The following is an 18,725-nucleotide window of genomic DNA, read 5'->3' on the forward strand; positions in this document are numbered from 1 at the left end:
CAATGTATATTTTTGTTTGTTTTTGCAAAAGTTGCGTGCGTTTAATTTGACACAAATGTAATTCCATAATTTTGTACCATACACCTTGTATTTTGATGTTCAATCTAACCTCAGGGGTATTTGAATCAAGCATTTTACAACCCCCACAGGACATCACTTTTGGCCACTACTGAATACAGTCATGGCCAAAAGTGTTTGCAGTCTTGGTAAATATGAGCAATGAAAGCTATAAAAAATAATCTACAATATTTCTTCTTTTAAGTTTTAACAAAAAAAAATCACAAAAATATGATGTTTCATTGAAGTTAAACAATTGAAAGTGTGTGTGTGTGTGGGGGGGGGGGGGGGGGGGGGTTACATTATGAAATACACACTAGACACAATTATTGGCACCCCTTTATTTAATCCTCTTTGCCACCTTCATTTGCAAGGATAACAGCTCACTGTGTCTTCTATTATAGTTTCTGATGAGGTTGAAGAAGTTATGGCAGGTGATCCTAGATTATTCCTCCATACAGTACATAATTTTTCAAGACCCTTCAAATGTTGCTGCTCTCTACTCTTTAGTTCACTCCAATCATTTTCTGTATGTTCAGGTCAGGGAACTGGGATGGATGGCAGAACCTTGATTTTGTGCTCAGTGACCCATTTCATGGTTGATTTTGATGTTTGTTTTGAACCAATGTCTTGAAGAAAGATTGAATCACGACCCATTATAAGATTTCTAGCAGTGCAAGTCAGGTTTTGACTTTTCTATCTCTTGGTTCTTGATATAATCCATGATGCAATGCATCCTAATAAGATGTCCAGGACCTCTTTTACAAAATTAGGTTCAAAACAATTAACTCTTTCCCCGCCAGCATTTAAAAAAAAAAGTTGCCAGCCAGCGCCAGCATTTTTCATGATTTTCACAAAAGTTTAATGCCTTCCATAAAATGTTCTTCTTTAAATATATAAACAAACAATATATCAGATGAAAGAACAGACCCTCTGCTTTCAAAAAAACAAAAACGTTTCATCCTACCTTCATTAGTTCTCTTGTAATCACCTCTCAAACATGGGTATTTTTCTTCAAAAACACCTAATTTTGAGCAAAAAGCTGAGATAACTCAATTTTTGCGAAGGACTTTTGATAGAGATCAGATGCAGAGCGATCTTTAAAACATACACGGAATTCTTTCTCTTTCACATGAGGCGCTACTTCGGGGTTGTATAAGTTGCAGAAGTGTAATAATAATAGCGATATATTAATAGCGGTATTGCGGAAAGACGGAAAATCTCGTCATTGGCGGGAAAGCGTTTTCTCTTAATTGACGAGATATCTGTTTCCTTTATAAGAGGTGCTGTTTTCCTTTATAATTTTTTTAAAGCTTTCTGACCCCAAGATTGAAGTGATTTCAGAAGTTCTCCATCTGTGATCCTTGAAGACTCTTTGTCCACTCAAATAATTCTCCTTGCTGATCATTAAGATGTTATAGACACACGTCCTCTTTCAGTTAGATTTGCAGTCATTTAAAACATGTTTATTATTTCCTGATTGTGGAATTTCCCTGAGATGTTTTTATGGTTTAACTATTTCCTTAAAGCCACTTTCTATTTTGCCTATAGCTAAACAATCTTTTGCTGTGGTTTTATCCGCTGTAATGACTGATTAAGGGGACTTGGGGTTTGTTTTACTTAATTTTTGAAGAGTTTGGTTCCAAAACGCAATAAATCCATTTTGACTAATTTCAGTAAAACGTGTTTTCTATACTAAGAAAGTGACGATGAAAACCACTTTTTTCTGTTACAAACTTTCACATAACAAGTTATATTATACAGATAATTTTTTCAAAAAAAAAATCTTTTCTCAAAATGCTATAAATCTATTGAATTAATATATAAATGTGCATTCATATTTGCCATGTTATATTTATTTAGTTGACTAGTGGTATACGCTGATAAAAAATCAAAACACTTACTTTGTCGTATTAGGAACACTGTCATTGCTGCTGTCATACTTGGGATGTCCTCGCTGAACTTTTTTCACAGCAATCAGCTGTAAAATGTTTTGGTGCTGCTCGATTTTCATTGACTTTGCGTAAAATAATGGAATGTTTTTCATAAGATGGGGGTGTTAGCATGACAGAAGCTGGATGCTGTCGGTAGAACAAACAACCAGCATTTTTCCGTCTCCCGAGTGCCTCTCGCGTAAATTATTAGATGTTGATGGCTTACGTTTCTTTCCTGTCACAGAAAACCACCACAGGTTTATCAATGTATTAAAAAAAACAAAGTATTACTTTGTTTTTGTTTGTTTGTTGATCACGAAGTACAATATGAGGAAAACTAGATTCTGTGAGTAACACGCTGCCATTGTTGTGTACAGTGCATGGAATGGTGTGCTGTGATTTGTTGAGCGGATTTATTGCATTCTGCAGAGAAGGAAGACTGCCATTTATTGCGTTTTGAAAAAAAAAAACGGAGAAAAGATGACAGAATAACACTGCGGATATTGGATTTTTTAAAATTAAGAATTTACTTTTAAATACTGACTTGATTCAATACTGATTTTGACGATAACTCTCTTTTTTTAATGCCGTTTATCGTGTTTTGGAGCCAAACTCATTCATTAATTCTCTTGTGAAACAGGAAGCCATGACTGGACAACATAATGTTTCTAGTCACCATGGTTTGCTAAGAAAATGTTAATATCAATGTAAACTACCTTAGAGATATTTTACTCATAAAAATTTCTAGGGTTGCCAATAATTGTGTCCAGTGTGTATTGAAGAAAAACATTTATTTCCTAATGTAATCCCCCCACACACTTTCAATTGTTTTAATTCAATAAAACATCATATTTTTAAGATATTTTTTAATTGAAGCTTAAAAGCAGATTATAGTTTCTTTGCTCATATTTACAAAGGGGGCCAACACTTTTGTTCATGACGGCTTTTACTGTATATATAAAAAACAGCTATAATGGCAGAAAAAACAGGTAAAAAAATTGGTCCCTAGCTGTCACTGGACAGGCACACTTTCATAAAGTACACCTAAATAGTTCATAAATAGTTCATATTAAGACCACAGAGGTGTTCCTCAGTGGTAGAGCATTGTGTTTGCAGCACAAAAGGTCATGGATTCGAACCAAGGGAACACAAATACTGATAAAAATGTATAGCTTGTAGGGGTGTAACGGTTCGTGTATTCGAACCGGACCGTTTCGGTTCAGGGCTTTCGGCACGGTGCGCACGTGCACCGAAAGTATTTTGTGTGCGCCTGTGCGGAACATAATACGTGCGTTTCCGCACGAACATATTAAGTGGCGGAAGTCTCCGCGTTCAGCGCAAGTCTTCTGTCAAACATATAACATAATTCGGCCCGCAGAAAGATTTTTATTTACTTAGTTGTATATCCGTTTGATTATTGATGTAAACGTTTACGTGTCGTATCTAAAAGCGCATGTTAAACGCGTGTCAACGCGCTGCTTTGTTCTTTCAAAAGTGCGTGAGAGGATGCACGTCTTTCGTTGCTACGCATTCATGAGACGCGCTTTCTGTGACAGCAAGAATAAGGAATGCGTGATCAGATTTTTCATCTGCATATCACGTCAATCATATCATTGTCACAATGCGATCAGCTGGTCGGGACAGAGAAGAGCTGTAACCCGGGCTTACTCAGCTGTTACTCAGCTGCGGAGGGGTTCGTAAGTAAAGTCACAGCTTACATTGATGACACAAGCAAAGATTAGGAGAAACGTGCAAAAGATCAAAGATGGCTATGTATGCAGCTCACTAATCTCAAAATGAGTGTATAATAAGTATATCATCATGTTGCTTGCTATGCAGTTACACATAGAGCAGTAATATTATTTTTATACAGAGATGGTACATAGCCAATTCAATTCTGTGAGTTAAACAATCCAAAATAAATCAAAACAGAAAATTTTTAGTGGCAAAAATGTAGGCTAATAGTTCATAAATGTATTCAGGAATTGAATTTGTTAGTTCAAGGTTTTAGTAGAAAAAGTTTAAGAGAAGGTTAAGATAAGAGTTACCTTCTGTTATAAAATAATGTAAAAAATAACTTTGCAGTAGTATTTTATTTATTATTTTTTCATTTTATATATATTTTATACTTTAATAAAGTGTTTAAAAAAGTGTAAACAAATTGTAAAAAAAAGTTTAAAGTAATAAACAACCTGCAGTTTAATGTTTGCATTTCTCCCTTACTGTACCGAAAATGAACCGAACCGTGGCTTCAAAACCGGGGTTCGCACCGAACCGTGATTTTTGCGTACCGTTACACCCCTAATAGCTTGTAATGCACTGTAAGTCACTTTGGATAAAAACGTCTGCAAAATGCATATATATATCCTGAAATCAATGCATGATTTTTTTTTAACTATTTATTGTATGATACAGCTGCAAATAAGTATTTGAACACCTGAGAAGATCAATGTTAATATTTGGTAAGGCAGGGTCATCCTCTCCTTTATACAGTGCAGTCTCCCTTTCCCATGTGCAGAAGAACACCCCCAAAGCATGATGCTACCACCCCCATGCTTCACAGTAGGGATGGTGTTCTTGGGATGGTACTGATCATTCTTCTTCCTCCAAACACTTTTAGTGGAATTATGACCAAAAGTTCTATTTTGGACTCATCTGACCACATGACTTTCTCCCATGGTTCCTCTGGATCATCCAAATGGTCATTGGCAAACAGAAGACGGGCCTGGACATGTGATGGTTTAAGCAGGGGAACCTTCAGTGCCATGCATGATTTCAAACCATTATGTCTCCTTGGAAACGGTGGACCAGCTCTTTTCAGGTCATTGACCAGCTCCTCTCGTGTAGTTCTGGGCTGATTTCTCACCTTTCTTAGGATCATTGAGACCCCACGACGTGAAATCTTGCATGGACAGTCACGTTAGATTTTACCATTTTCTAATGATTGCTCCAACAGTGGACCTTTTTTCACCAAGCTGCTTGGCAATTTCCCCGTAGCCCTTTCCAGCCTTGTGGAGTTGTACAATTTTGACTCTAGTGTCTTTGGTCTTGGCCATGTTAGTATTTGGATTCTTACTGATTGTATGGGGTGGACAGGTGTCTTTATGAAGCTAACCACCTCAAACAGGTGCATCTAATTTAGGATAATAAATGGAGTGGAGGTGGACATTTTAAAGGCAGACTAACAGGTCTTTGAGGGTCAGAATTCTAGCTGATAGACAGGTGTTCAAATACTTATTTGCAGCTGTATCATACAAATAAATAGTTAAAAAATCATTCATTGTGATTTCTGGATTTTTTTAGATTATGTCTCTCACAGTGAACATGCACCTACGATGATAATTTCAAACACCTCCATGATTTCTAAGTGGAAGAACTTGCAAAATAGCAGGTTGTTCAAATACTTTTTTTCCTCACTGTGTATATATTGGTACCACAGACCGTAAAAAAAGATGGTCGCTTCCTTCCATGGTAAGGAATTGAAGGCAAAATGTCCGACCATGGGCGCAGCCATGTAATGCAAAAATGTCAGTTTGAGGCCAGGGCATGCGCAGAAGGAATTGTCTGTGGAGCCCAGAGACAGAGCCGCGCTATCAAACTTCCGCCCAAACACTCATGCGCCCAATTCAATCACACCCCTTGAACATCTCATTTGACTGGTTTGCTAAATTAAACACAGCTTAATTTTGTTGATGTGAAATAACACAGAAATAGAAAAAGAATAGTTAGTTATATGAGTCCGCTCAGAGAAGCTGTCAATCACAAATGTCAATCATAACGACACGCCCCGTTTCTATAGCATCAAATTACTAGCTAAAATGAAACTTAACACAGAAAATTTTACTGGAAGTGTAATCTATTTTTTTATTTTGACCCGAATCCCGTTCGATTGAATAGAGGGGGCGGGATTTATGACTTGTACTGCAGCCAGCCACCAGGAGGCAATCAAAGAGCTTCACTTTTCAAGATGTATGTGGCACACCTGATTGGTACCAAAGAGTGCATTTTAGTACCTGAAACGTACATATTTGTACCAAATGTACAGACGATTTCATCGGACACACGTGCATTGTCGCGGTTACGCATCTAGGCTGAACTTAACTTCAGCTCTCTGTTTGTTTAATGGTCTGACTAGTGGCTAAACTGAACTCTGGAACAAATACCTTGTTGAAAATAACTAATGTTTTGGTTTCCTTTAATTTGAAGGGAGGTTTGGCAGCCGATCTGTAGTTAAGATTGTATACATTATATAGTACACATTTTTCCCAGTAACGTAGCTCAGTGTAGTTTTTGATACGCTTCAGCTTTGATTTAAAACTAAAGTAATCTACTTTCTGTTTATTTTGCTTATTATCAGAAATAAACTACTATAAAAGGACTGATTCTTTGCAAAGTTTAGCGGAAGTTACGTGTGTTCCACGAAAGCCGTTTATTTATGTTGTTACTGCTGAAACCGTCTATACAGACCATTTTTGAACATTTATTCTGACAGTATAAAGACATTTTTTTCTGGGAATACTTGAATATGTTCTCATGCTCTTTCTATCTGTTCACCCTTTTTTAAAAGGTATTGTCTCTAAAAACTTTATACAGCTGCTCATATTGGCTTGCCAAAATGAATCACTTTATCTTTTCCACTCTGTGCAACTCACTTTAGATAAAAGCGTCTGCCAAATGGCTAAATGTAAAAGTAAAATACGTCATAAACCCAAATGTTTAGATATAGTGTCATACACAGGCACTGACAGTCAACAGACACATGTATTTTGTTGAAGTGGGATGGGAGTTGACTCAATCAATACTGTTTCTACTGAGAGCAGCTGTTGGCTGGGATCTTCAGCAGCACACTGCTGTCGCTATGGTGACACCAGCAGCTCCAACAGCTGCACAGAGACACTGTGTGTGTGTGTGTGTGTGTGTGTGTGTGTGTGTGTGTGTGTGTGTGTGTGTGTGTGTGTGTGTGTGTGTGTGTGAATGTCTGTGTTTGCCTGTGTGTTGATGATTAATCTGTGTCCACCACTTATCTCCACACTATAGATGCTAAAGCCATAGGCACCATATACTGTAGTGCTGCTTCTGAACATGTCAAATGGGTAAAGGGCTGGACATGGAATCAAGGGCAAATGCACACCATTTGCATCTTGACAGATATCACATTTGCATATTTATTTCATTGTAAAAACATAATACTAGTGCATATAGATGCCTTGACTGTGTTGTTTATTCCGGGGTAAAAATTAGCTTAACAAAAAGGAATGAAATAGACTCCAAAAATGTTGGGTTATTTTCAACCCAGCGTTGGGTCAAAAAGGGACGAACCCAACCCATTGGGTTGTAATTTAACCTAAACTGGGTTGTTTTAACCCAAATTGCTGGGTCAAATATAAGCAATTTCTAGATTAATTTAACCCAGCGGCTGGGTTTGTCCCTTTTTGTCTCAACCCAGCATTTTTAGTATGAAGAATAATAGCAAACTTACCAGAACTATGAAACAACAGAAATGTAACTCTGGGAATTATGTTATGATTACAAGAAACCCCAAATTAATCAAAATATGTAACATTTCATAATCTTTAAAGTTGTCACATTTTACCCTGATTGTTGTAAAAAATCTACCACTGGCAATTTATGAACAAACTTCTTGAAGTTTAAACCTGAGATGCTTTTGTAGTTTTTACACTACTGTTTGGGGTTTCTTGACTGAAGAATTTTAGGCAAAGGGTGGCTACTTTGAGGTTGCAAAATATAATAGTTTTAGTTTACTTCGCATTTTTTAGGCACAATTTGTAGATACATTTTTGTCATTTCATAGAAAAAATGAAAATTATTCAAAATTAAAGGAACAGTATGTAGGATTGTGGCCAAAACTGGTATTGCAATCACAAAACGTGTGGCTAAAACTGGTACTGCAATCACACAGCTGGTGGCCAATATACCAAACGACAACATAAACATCAGTTGAGGGCTGCAACTCCACTTTTTAAATGACAATATCCTGGCCAGACCGCTGTTGTGAGTGATATAAGTATTTGAAATGAAAATTATTTCTTAATGTCTAGTGACATTTTAGGGCCATTTAATGATTAATTGATATAAATTTCTTACATACTGTTCCTTTAAAGATTCGATTGATTTTGTAATGTAAGCTGACAATTTTCAAGTTTTAATCTACATGCATTAAACAATTCTGGAGAACTGCAAAAATAAATTTCGCAAGTGTATACCAGAAATAACTAGACCTACACACAAATACAGCTCTAAATAAACTATAATATTTTGTCCGTTAATCTGATCAAGCAGTCTTTAAAGAGTTTTAAGAATTAGTATAACAAAAGGATAATTTTGCCTTGTCTTGTGCTTTGGCTTTACTTGAAACAAATTTGTTAGCATGGCAAATATTCAGAATAACTGTCTATAATCTACATTTTATATTGTGCTGTTAAAAAAAAAACAAATCAAACTTATATTTATGGTCTTCTGCCTACAGCCATGCTGATTTTCAGTTTAACAGCAATGTGATATGGTTAAAAAAACATAATATAAAGTAAAAACATTTTTTTTATTTGTATGTTTAATTATATTTTATTACATTTTATATTTATAGTAAGACTTTAATCAAATAAAAATGATAGAACCAAATTTAAATTGTACTCGTTTAATCTAAAGATATTCTAAGGGAACCCACACAGAGAAGATAAATAATGCCTCTCAAAGCTTTCACATTCTGAAATTGCTTAAATTAGATCAAAAAAGTAAAGTTTATCCAAAGTTCTTAGATGCTATCTTTTCCCTCTTCCCATTCAATATGGTACAAATTTTTCAACGAAGAAAGTGTTATATTAAAGAGAACCGGAGCAAAATATGAAAAACAGAGAGAATCTGTTGAAAATAGAGAGGGTGTTTTGCCTCACATTCCACTGTCATTTGCCCCCTTGGAAAAAAATTAAGGACAAAAAATGCAGCACGAACAGAGCTCCTGTCTGGTTACTATAGCAACCAAAAGGCTATTATCGTACCTTGCCATTCATTATGAAAGGGCTTTAGTTGACAGAGAGAGGGCTTGGAAGAGAGACAGAGAGAGAGCAAGAGATAGAGAGCAAGAGAGAGAGAGAAAAAAACTTCTCAGTGCTTTGAGGCTGGGAAATTGAGTGAAACAGGAGGGATTGTACAGGGGACAGATATACAGTGCTATATATATGAACTGCTCAGATGCAAAAGCCACTAAACACCACCTCCGTCAAAAACGAGATGATACTTTCGTTTCAAATCAGCTTAATCCTGAGCTCAGTCTATTCAGAAATACTGGTTTGTTGACAGAATCCATTAAATGCAGTGGCGATTTTTCTGCATAGTCCTTTAAATTTAACAAAAGAAGAATTGGATGAACAATGGCGTGCGTATGTCAGAATTCAATTGTCGAGATGGAAGAGCTGCAAGAGTTTTTTCCTGGTTAAAGGTGGTAATATATTAGGATTTTGAGACTTTTACCTTCATTCAGAAAGGACAGTGAAACGTGACTAAGATAATAGGGTGAGATTAGGAAACAAGATTTTTGCAAAAAAAGCATATATGCACTAAAAGGTTTTGCAGCACTAAAATGACTAATGTGTCATTTGTGGAAATAAGGCATTTAAATGGCAAATAACTTTTCATATACACTAATATAAGTGGGACACGGTTAAAAAAGTTGTTTAAACATTTTAGGAACAGTTCATCCAAAAACAATAATTCGGTCATCATTGTCATGTCAGTCCAGACCTGTACTGTCCTCACACAAAACTGTTGTAGGGTTTCTTTATTTTGGAAATAAAAAAAAATCTTAACAACACAAGAGTGATTAAACGATGACACAATTTTTATTTTTGGGTGAACTATTCCTTTCAAATGGGATCGCTAGAGACTATATTAGTCAGAATACATATTGCTTTACCCTGTGCAAAGTGGAAAAGAAAGAGAATAAACAGAGAAACACATTATCGTGTGATCGTATGTGGTTTCAGGTAAGTTCGGCACATATTCCCATAAATATACTGTATACACACTTTCTGGTGCTTGTGTCTGACTGTGAATGCTGACTCCACTCCGTTCTGTTTTCTGTTTTAGGAAAGTAGGCTGAAAGTCATCTGAGGACAGAGAGAGAGAGAAAAGGGGCACCATGCAAAAGAGAGAGGCAGCTAAAAACTGAAAACAAGAAAATGAGCGATCGAAATAAACACCAGCAGTGATAAAAGACCAGTGTAATAAAATATAACCGTATGCGATTAATGTGTGATATTTTTGGTGCTCCCCTTCAAATTCAGCACACTGACTCATATAAGTTTTCCCTCAAGACTACGTGTATCCGCATGCACAAAAGGCCATCAGAAACAGGACAGAGATGTTTTCTCAGTAATTCGGTGGATGTGACTGTGGTCGACGGCTCTCTATTGGTTCTTTGTGCAGGATTTAGAGAAATCAGCTGAGTTTGAGGGGGTGAGCTAAAGCCAAGCATGCTTGCTCGAAAACTGCTATTTACTCACATTCTTCTGCTTCTTCAACATAAAATATAGCAGGATATCAATTCCTGCTCCGTCACCATCTTACATGGTACCAACTTTTATATGCACGCAAGTAAAAGTTGAAATAAATTCAAGCTAAAAAATACTATACCTTTTTTGCATTTCTATACTGTTTGATTGACAGTCGAATATACAGAATCACCATTAAATATAATTGTTTGCTTCTGTGTTTGTGTAAATGAGTGAATGCTCAGATGGACAGACTATAGAAAAAGGTGTAGGATGTTTCAAGCCAACTTGAACATATGGCTGTAGTGGGACAACGTCTGCTAGAAGGGACCAATGGTGTCTACTTACCACAAAATATGCAGACATGCACACATGGCCAGACTTTAAACAGAACATACAGACACACAAACTTGCGAAAAACAAAATCTGAAAAAGAAACACATGGCGACAATATAGGTACATCAGGAAAAATCGTAAAAACGTTTCGATACAGCCTCATGATGATCCAAAGTGAAAGACTCATAATCATATTGCGGGTGGAGAAATGAGCGTAAGACTGTGCTCATGGTACTGCGGAAAAATCTGGGCGTTCCAGGGGCGTGTGCCGTCACTGCAGACCAACTACCATGATTCTGACAGTGAGCGTGAGGAAAAGGAGGTGCGTGGGAGAAAGTGTGTGTGTGTGTGGATATCAACAGAGTGACTTTATAAGAAACCTGTTAAGTCCAGCAACTTTTGCAAAATTCCTCCACCTTGCCAAATCCTCACCAAATACCTGTTCTGAACTGATACACGTTCCCCTTTATCGCACTGACCTTGCGCCAGTTTCTCACTCACACACACTTGGGCTGGGTTGGTGTGGTGGGTGAGGTGTGGTGCTCCAGAACCAGAGCACCAGAACAATAGACCTTAGCCAGCATTCTGGTACACTGCAGAAGAGAAGAGGGGTGTTGCCTACCCCCTGCAGCTACACACGATAGCACGCAATGCACTCAACATGCCAATACACACACACACACAAATAAATTGTGAATGTCCACTTGACTGAACAGTCCTTGATTAATTTTTACACACACTGAATACTATAACACTTGATGTGAAAATGTTTTTATCTATTTATTGGTTTTATAGAACAAAAATGTCTCTGCACTGCACACTGTACATTTTAGAGCAACAGCAAATATGATTTATTTGCAGTTACTGTTTTACAATCAACACAAGTAATTTTAGGGTTAAGGGTTGAATTCTTCAGGTTACTACACGTATAGCATAATAAAGCTTGCATGCTAAATCAAAGCATGCTTTAATTTAATTTCTGCATTCATTTCAGCATTAAAAACCTAACTATTATTCCCCTTTATATAGAATGAATACTGACAAATTGAAATAAAGTTAACCAATTTTTCAAGCCTATGACACATCTCTTACATACACACAGATTTAGCTTTTATAAAAACCTCCTTAGTGCATAAAATGAGATTGCCAATGACAGGCATCTAAACATCTAAAGAGTTAAAGATATCCTTTTAAAATAAAAATGATCAAAACGTACTAACAATTCTATCAAAAAATACCCCAGCATAGGGCAAAAAGTGACAAATCCAGCCATTGGGTTAAATTAATTATATTTGACCAAACAATGGGTTAAAGCAACCCAGCATTTTTGGGTTTAACCCAACATAGGTTAAATTACTGTACAACTCAACAGGTTGGGTTCGTCCCTTTTTGACCCAACACTAGTTTGAAAATACACTTTTTTAGAGTGTATTTTAAAATCTATAAGTTATTATAAGTCTGTATTATAATCAAAGGAACCTAATAACCCGCTGTAACACACACACACACCTGCTATGAATATTATTTGTTTTACTATAGCATGCACTGTAATCTCTTTTACTGTACCTTTGCTGACCTGATGCATTAACACCGACCATGTGCTATACAGTGAAATATGAAACCGAAACATTTCTTATCTAAGAACAAACCACAAGGCATACACACCAACACTCAAAAGTGAACAAAATAAAACACCTGTATCTGTGTCAACACAATATCTAATCTATATGCATATCTATGCCTAACAATTAAATCAATAAAATAAATAATCCTCTGTACCTCAAGCAGATGAGTTTAAAATGCTCTGATTTACAGATAGGTTCAAATGTATCACTTTTAGTTTATGCCCTCTAAAACTCATTTGAATATCCGCAAGGTCAATTGAATAAAAAAATTATAGGGTGTCAACTTACAATGCAACTAAAGCTTTCTAATTTTATTTTATTTAATTCCGAATTTAGAATAACGAGCTGCTTAATGAATAAATGTAGGAATAAATTATCAGCATTGCATCTTGCTGATTGCAAGTCACTTTCAATGACCTATAATAAGCTTAAAATGGCAATTCATTCTTAAAAACTAAAAACGTCTGTGCCAGTGGCAAAACTTGCACCAGAATAAAATAATTATGCATAACTCTATGCTAACTGACATGTAATCAGAACGTCAGATTACTAAATTCAAACTGTACCTTCACGTTGCTTTTCCTCACCCTAATGTTGATATTCACAAACATATTAAATATTTTAAATATACCATTATAACATAAGTCAAGACCAGACCATTATCCGGACTGGTTCAAAAAGCCTGTATGACTTCAAGAACAGCCACTATAAAGGAAGGATCAAGCGAGACGAGCATGACTTTAAACACCAACAGAGTGATGTCTGGCTGTATCAATCCATAAGAACACACAAACTGGTGCGCACACATGGACATCGCACTACGCCATTTCACCCAGGTATATCTGCGATAACCACACTCAAGTATTTCAATTGCTTTCCTTTTCTCACACTGTTAAAACTAGGTAACATGTAAACACAACAATCTTAAATATATGCTGTTCGTATCAAACACGCATATAAGCACAACAGTATTTTTGTCGAGTAATGTTATAACGCATGCATAATTATGAAATGAACTAAGTGCAGATAAATAAAGAATCTATTACTTATTATAACTTTTCAAACACACATGTGCATTTATTTTTAATGATGATGAATGTCTGTATGAGGTCAAACACAAGTGTACCGAGCTATCAATGTCACGCTCTCAACAGTACTTTGTGCTGCTCTCAAACTGGTGGATGAAACATACAAGCAGATATATGAACATGCCTATCTATAAGGGCATCCTGTAAAGAACAATTACATTTAAAAAGTGCACAAACACACAAAAAGATGCACACAAATATGGGTGCGGATCGAGGGTGTAACAGATGCTGTGGCACAGACACACACGCACACGGCCATTTCAGTATCCTGACTCACAGTCTAAACATACGCTTTGTTTGGGCCAAACCCTCAACGGCTCAACGCCACCTCGAACCTAAAAACACAGATCCCTCACTCTTTCTAGCTTCTGTTTATCTTTGTCCTTAAATCTGCTGAGGACTTATTATGTTTGACTAATTGAATAATCCGCTGGTTGTTTTACTTTTCGATTTTGATATTATGGTGGCAGTGCTTTTTATAGACAGTTTGCTAAAAATTCCATCGCTAGTGTCACTATTGGTTTTTTGAGCGTCCCGCCACGAGAGTTGCGTTTTTTTTTTTTAATGGCGTGTCCGGTTACTAGTCCATTTTCAAAGCTCACATTGAGACCAATGCATACTTCTCTTACTCTGTTGCTGGATTTCGAACCCGGGAATGCTTCTTATGAAAACGTTTTGTAAGAAATGAGTCAAATTATACATGATCCAGTAATTAGCCTTGACAGGTTAAATGTAAAAATATGTTGTTTTGCACATTGCTACCCCCTGTCCTCTTTAACTTTAACCTACAGGCCTACATTCCATCACTGCCATCACACTTGTTACATATCTTCCTCTGTCCTCTCATGAATCTCACATCTGTTTGAATGAATTATTCTCTCCATCTCTCTCATGCTGTCTTTTCCTCTGGTTCTTCCCGGACAGGCAGATGACTGAGTGCCTCTCACAGCTCCCGAGAGCCCAACCCGTGGACATTGAAGCAGAACGTCACAAGTTAGGGTCTCAGGGAAGGAGAGGGGCACGGTGCAACGAGAAGATCGCCATACTGTCGCCAATCTATAGATACTTCTTGCTCTTTTTTTCCATCTTACACTCATCCGCTGTCTCTTATTCAGCATTCCTATATTTTGCGAGAGTAAATATATATAAAGCAAAACGAGGCTATTAAGCGCGATACCGCACTTTAATGCAACGACAAACATAGTTGCACACACGCCCATCAGCATGGACTGCACACAAAGACAATGTCTCATGCACAAACACACATGCGCAAAGCAGACGAGGACGTGGTGCGTGGAGAAGCGGCGCCACACGCAGACTCCTCACGCCGACCACACGCACATGGAGGAAAATCGGATGCTCTTAAGCGAGCAACTCTATTTTCACCAATTTGATTTTGTTAACTGCGGTTCAAGTAAACTGTGAGTAAAACATCTTTAGGGAGGTCTGGGAGCAGTGAAATCAACCATAAAACAAAAATACATTGTCTCAAATAAGACCGCGGGAACAGCACGACACTCACAGCTATTTCATATACAGATGCTATCGGCTCACGTCAGATCTTGTTTAAATCACATACATGCGTTGAGAGAAGGGGCGTGAACTCACCGAGCTGGCGGCAGCGTCTGACCATGCCTTGGGTGCCGCAGTCTTCTGCATGCCTGAGAGATTGTGAGAACAGAGAGGGCGAGACAGATAAAGAAAGCTCTTCAGATGCTTCCATGATGCTCATCCCAGAAAGCAGGTGGAACGTGGTACCAAACAGTACAGAATGCTAAAGAAAAAGACAGATGTGATGAAAAAGGGAAAAAAGATGAAAGAGCACTGACAGGCAATGCACGTCTGACCGCTGTCTGTACAGGAGAACCGCAGAGGACAGGAATGCAAAGGAGGGAAAAAGGTGGGAAATTCAAACGGGCGCTGAGCGTTCCTGAAAAAGGAAAACGTGAACAAAGGAAACAAAGAATCTGGGGAGAAAAGGTATCCAGATTAATCAGCCTATAGGACAGAAAACTGAATGGAGAGAGAGAGAGAGAGGGAGAAAGAGAGAGAGAGGCAGGGCCACGACACCGGCAACACACACCAGACTTCTACCCAGAGGGCTATAAGATGAAGGATCAGCATAAGGGTGTGGGGGGTGTTCTCACACACGCACACACCGTCTCTCACCCTATGTCACATGTGCGACTAGTGCGTACTCGGAAAAAAACAGGCGGAACGCTGGCTGACATCTGATCTACTAAGTAAAAAAGCAGCAAAAATAAACAGCAGCAAAACGAGGGGAAAGAATGTGTCAACGCCTGTTTCTGTCCTCTATGCCATCGTCCTGCACAACCTCTTCATCTGAATCCCATTCATCTCTCTCTCTCTCTCTCTCTCTCTCTCTCTCTCTCTGAGCCGACCGCTCTATCCACTGTGTTTAGCGGGATAAGAGTCTAATAAAAAGTCAATTTCAGTCTGAGAGAGAGAGAGACAGAAGAAAAAGATAGAAGTGATCCCTTCATTTCCTGCAACAGCTGACACCAGTTAGTGCAAGAGGCCCGCTACCCCCTGAGAGAAAGAAGAGAGGGAAAGAAATAAAGGGATTAGAGAGATAGAAAAAAGAAAGAAAATAGAGAGAAAGAAAGAGAGACGTAAAGGAAGACAGACAGTAAAAGGAGGAAAACTTTCATTTTACAATGTCCTTACCCTCTGCCTCTTTCTGTTTCAGAGAAAAAAGTTCCAAGTTCAGAATTTCCCTCGTTGTTCACCATAATTCCACTCTCTTTCTTTTCTTCCCTCTCTCACTCCCTCTCTTTCTCTAGCTAAACTGAAGATTGGAGCAGGAGGGAGGGAACTACAGAAAGAATAGTAAGAGAGAGGGAGGGAGCGAGCAGGAGAGAGAGAACGAGAGAGAGAGAGAGAATATCGAGAATGGGAGGGCTGTGGATATAAAGAGGCATGGACACGTGAAAAATATGATGTGATTGGCTTTCATTTGATACCGCCTGGCTAGCACTGCGGTCACAACAGAGAAAGAGATGGGAAGGAAAACGAAGAGAAGGAGGAACGAAAATGACAGAAGGCAAAGGAAACAGGGAGACGTGAAGTGGAGAGAAAAGGGGGGACTGAGGGAGACTGCATTGAAGGAGACCTCCGACAGCCAACTTCAGTGGGCTCTAATCAACGACAGGAGAGATTTCAATAAAATACTAGATTCATGCAGTTCCCACAAAACCGCCTTCGTAATAATAATTTCAAGATTTGACACGAGGTTCTAAGTAAACAATTTATATTCAATGCTACATTGCAACATGCTTGTAACACACATATACACACGTGTAGTGTCTCTCATGTGGAAGTGGTGCTAGACTTCCCTCTCCTGGACATAAGCAGCCATACAGTATCAATACAATTTAAATTTTTCACCTTAACATTAATTTCATTCATTTACTTCATTCATTGTAGATAGCAAAAACAACTCATTTATCATTCTCCTACAGTATATACCCTATATCTGTATCTTTCGGCGGTCTATTGTGTAAATGTACAGTAAAATAAATCATGTAACAATGCAGCCAACAGGGGCCCCCAACTGCACTTTTTGCATCACATGTTGCAGGTGAGGTTCAGTACACAGATATCACAGCTTGCCAAAGCAGAGACACTGAAAAAGCTTCATTATTGTACCAGTCGTATGGATGATCCTAAAGTGGATCATTTTAAATTTCACACTTACAAGCACAAATAGGTTTGAACTGCACACAACCTTGGGGATGAACCACCACAAAAATTCATTCAGAATAGGTGGTTGAATTAAAAAGCCTCACACACTTACATTGAAATCCATCCAAATACTATTCAGCAGCTACTGTGTGTTAGCCAGTACAGTGAGTCATAAAAATGAATAAAATTCAGTTCTCATACACAGCAATGTGTCCCAGGCGTATTTTAACAATGAAACGTTGGATTAATGCCAATTTGCATGCCAGTTCCACCCAGTCTGTCAACCAACAAACTGGGTGGCATTTTATTGTCATAGAATTTGATTGTAGAGCTTTAAGATTACAACACTATTATAACACTATTGTTGGCCAAATACATAGCCGGTACTTAAGGATATAACAAGTGACAATGAGATGCGCAGAACATCAAAAATAAATGTACAACGTTGACTTGCACATTTTCCTAATCTAAAGCCATATAATAAATTAACTAAATTTGAAAGCTGCCCTAAATGTTATGTGTTTCAAAACAATTACTGTTTTATTTTATTGTTTGCAGGTACATAATATTTTTATATGCTTTGATCTTAAGATCTCATTCGAAAATGTCACTGACATTTCAGTGATGAACTGTTGTGTACGTTCAACAAAAACAAATCCATCCAAGTATAAAATCCAACATCCTAAACAGAATACAGCCTCGGTTAACTTGCCTAAATGCGGCCTGAGGTTTGTTATGTTTTGAAGTTATTTTGGATAAAACTTCCAGAGTTGGTTTCTCCACACTGACAGAGCTGTAATGCTGGTGTTGTGTTAAAACGAGGCTGAACTCTGTACACATTTGGCTTCAGTGCACCAAGTTCTCTCCCTGCAGAATTGTGGGTTTTTGTTAAGGTTACAGTAATGTTATTTATCCATAATAGTGTATTTTTTTCACCTACAATTACAACTTTGCTGAAATGCATATATCCAGATTGTTAAAACAGTAAGAAGGGCATAATATTTATGGTTTTGTCATGGCCAATTTTGACCTCACTTGACCCCACAAAATAATTCATTTCATTTGTATGCATTGTAATGAATAGTGATCCAGTGCTGGAATTACCAAGTTTAATGTTTTATTGAATGGTTTGTCATTAATGGCTAATGTCAACATTCTTTCATACTTTATTATTAATTTTGGTCACCAACCAAATAAAAAATATGTCTCTACTTCTGCTATACACCCAGTGACCTACAGATGTAATTTTGGTTTATTAAAATAATAGTTATTTTAGGGCGGTTTAAAACTAGAAGCCCCTCTTTTTTTTAACATTACAACGTAAACAAGAAGTCATACGAGAAGCTTTTTTCAAAAGCAGATCCACAAATAAATCGACTTACCTACAGAACAAAATTCCAGAACCAACAATGGCAGATTTATGAAATAAAGTTATACAATTAAATATCACAGACGTAATCTAAGAATTTAAAC

General features: G+C 37.5%; 1 long non-coding RNA gene across 1 annotated transcript in view; it reads right to left on the minus strand.

Moving 5' to 3' along the window:
- The window catches only part of LOC141282189 (uncharacterized), a 39,265-nt gene extending 22,699 nt beyond the window's left edge, over positions 1-16,566 (minus strand). Inside the window, exons 1-2 of the long non-coding RNA XR_012336708.1 lie at positions 16,236-16,566; positions 15,156-15,321 (exon numbers count right to left, since the gene is read on the minus strand). This is a non-coding gene — a long non-coding RNA (uncharacterized lncRNA). The remainder of the gene's footprint in view (positions 1-15,155; positions 15,322-16,235) is intronic.
- Positions 16,567-18,725: the final 2,159 nt, after the last annotated feature.

Source organism: Paramisgurnus dabryanus, chromosome 5, assembly GCF_030506205.2.
Source record: "Paramisgurnus dabryanus chromosome 5, PD_genome_1.1, whole genome shotgun sequence".
Classification (NCBI taxonomy): Eukaryota; Metazoa; Chordata; class Actinopteri; order Cypriniformes; family Cobitidae; genus Paramisgurnus; species Paramisgurnus dabryanus.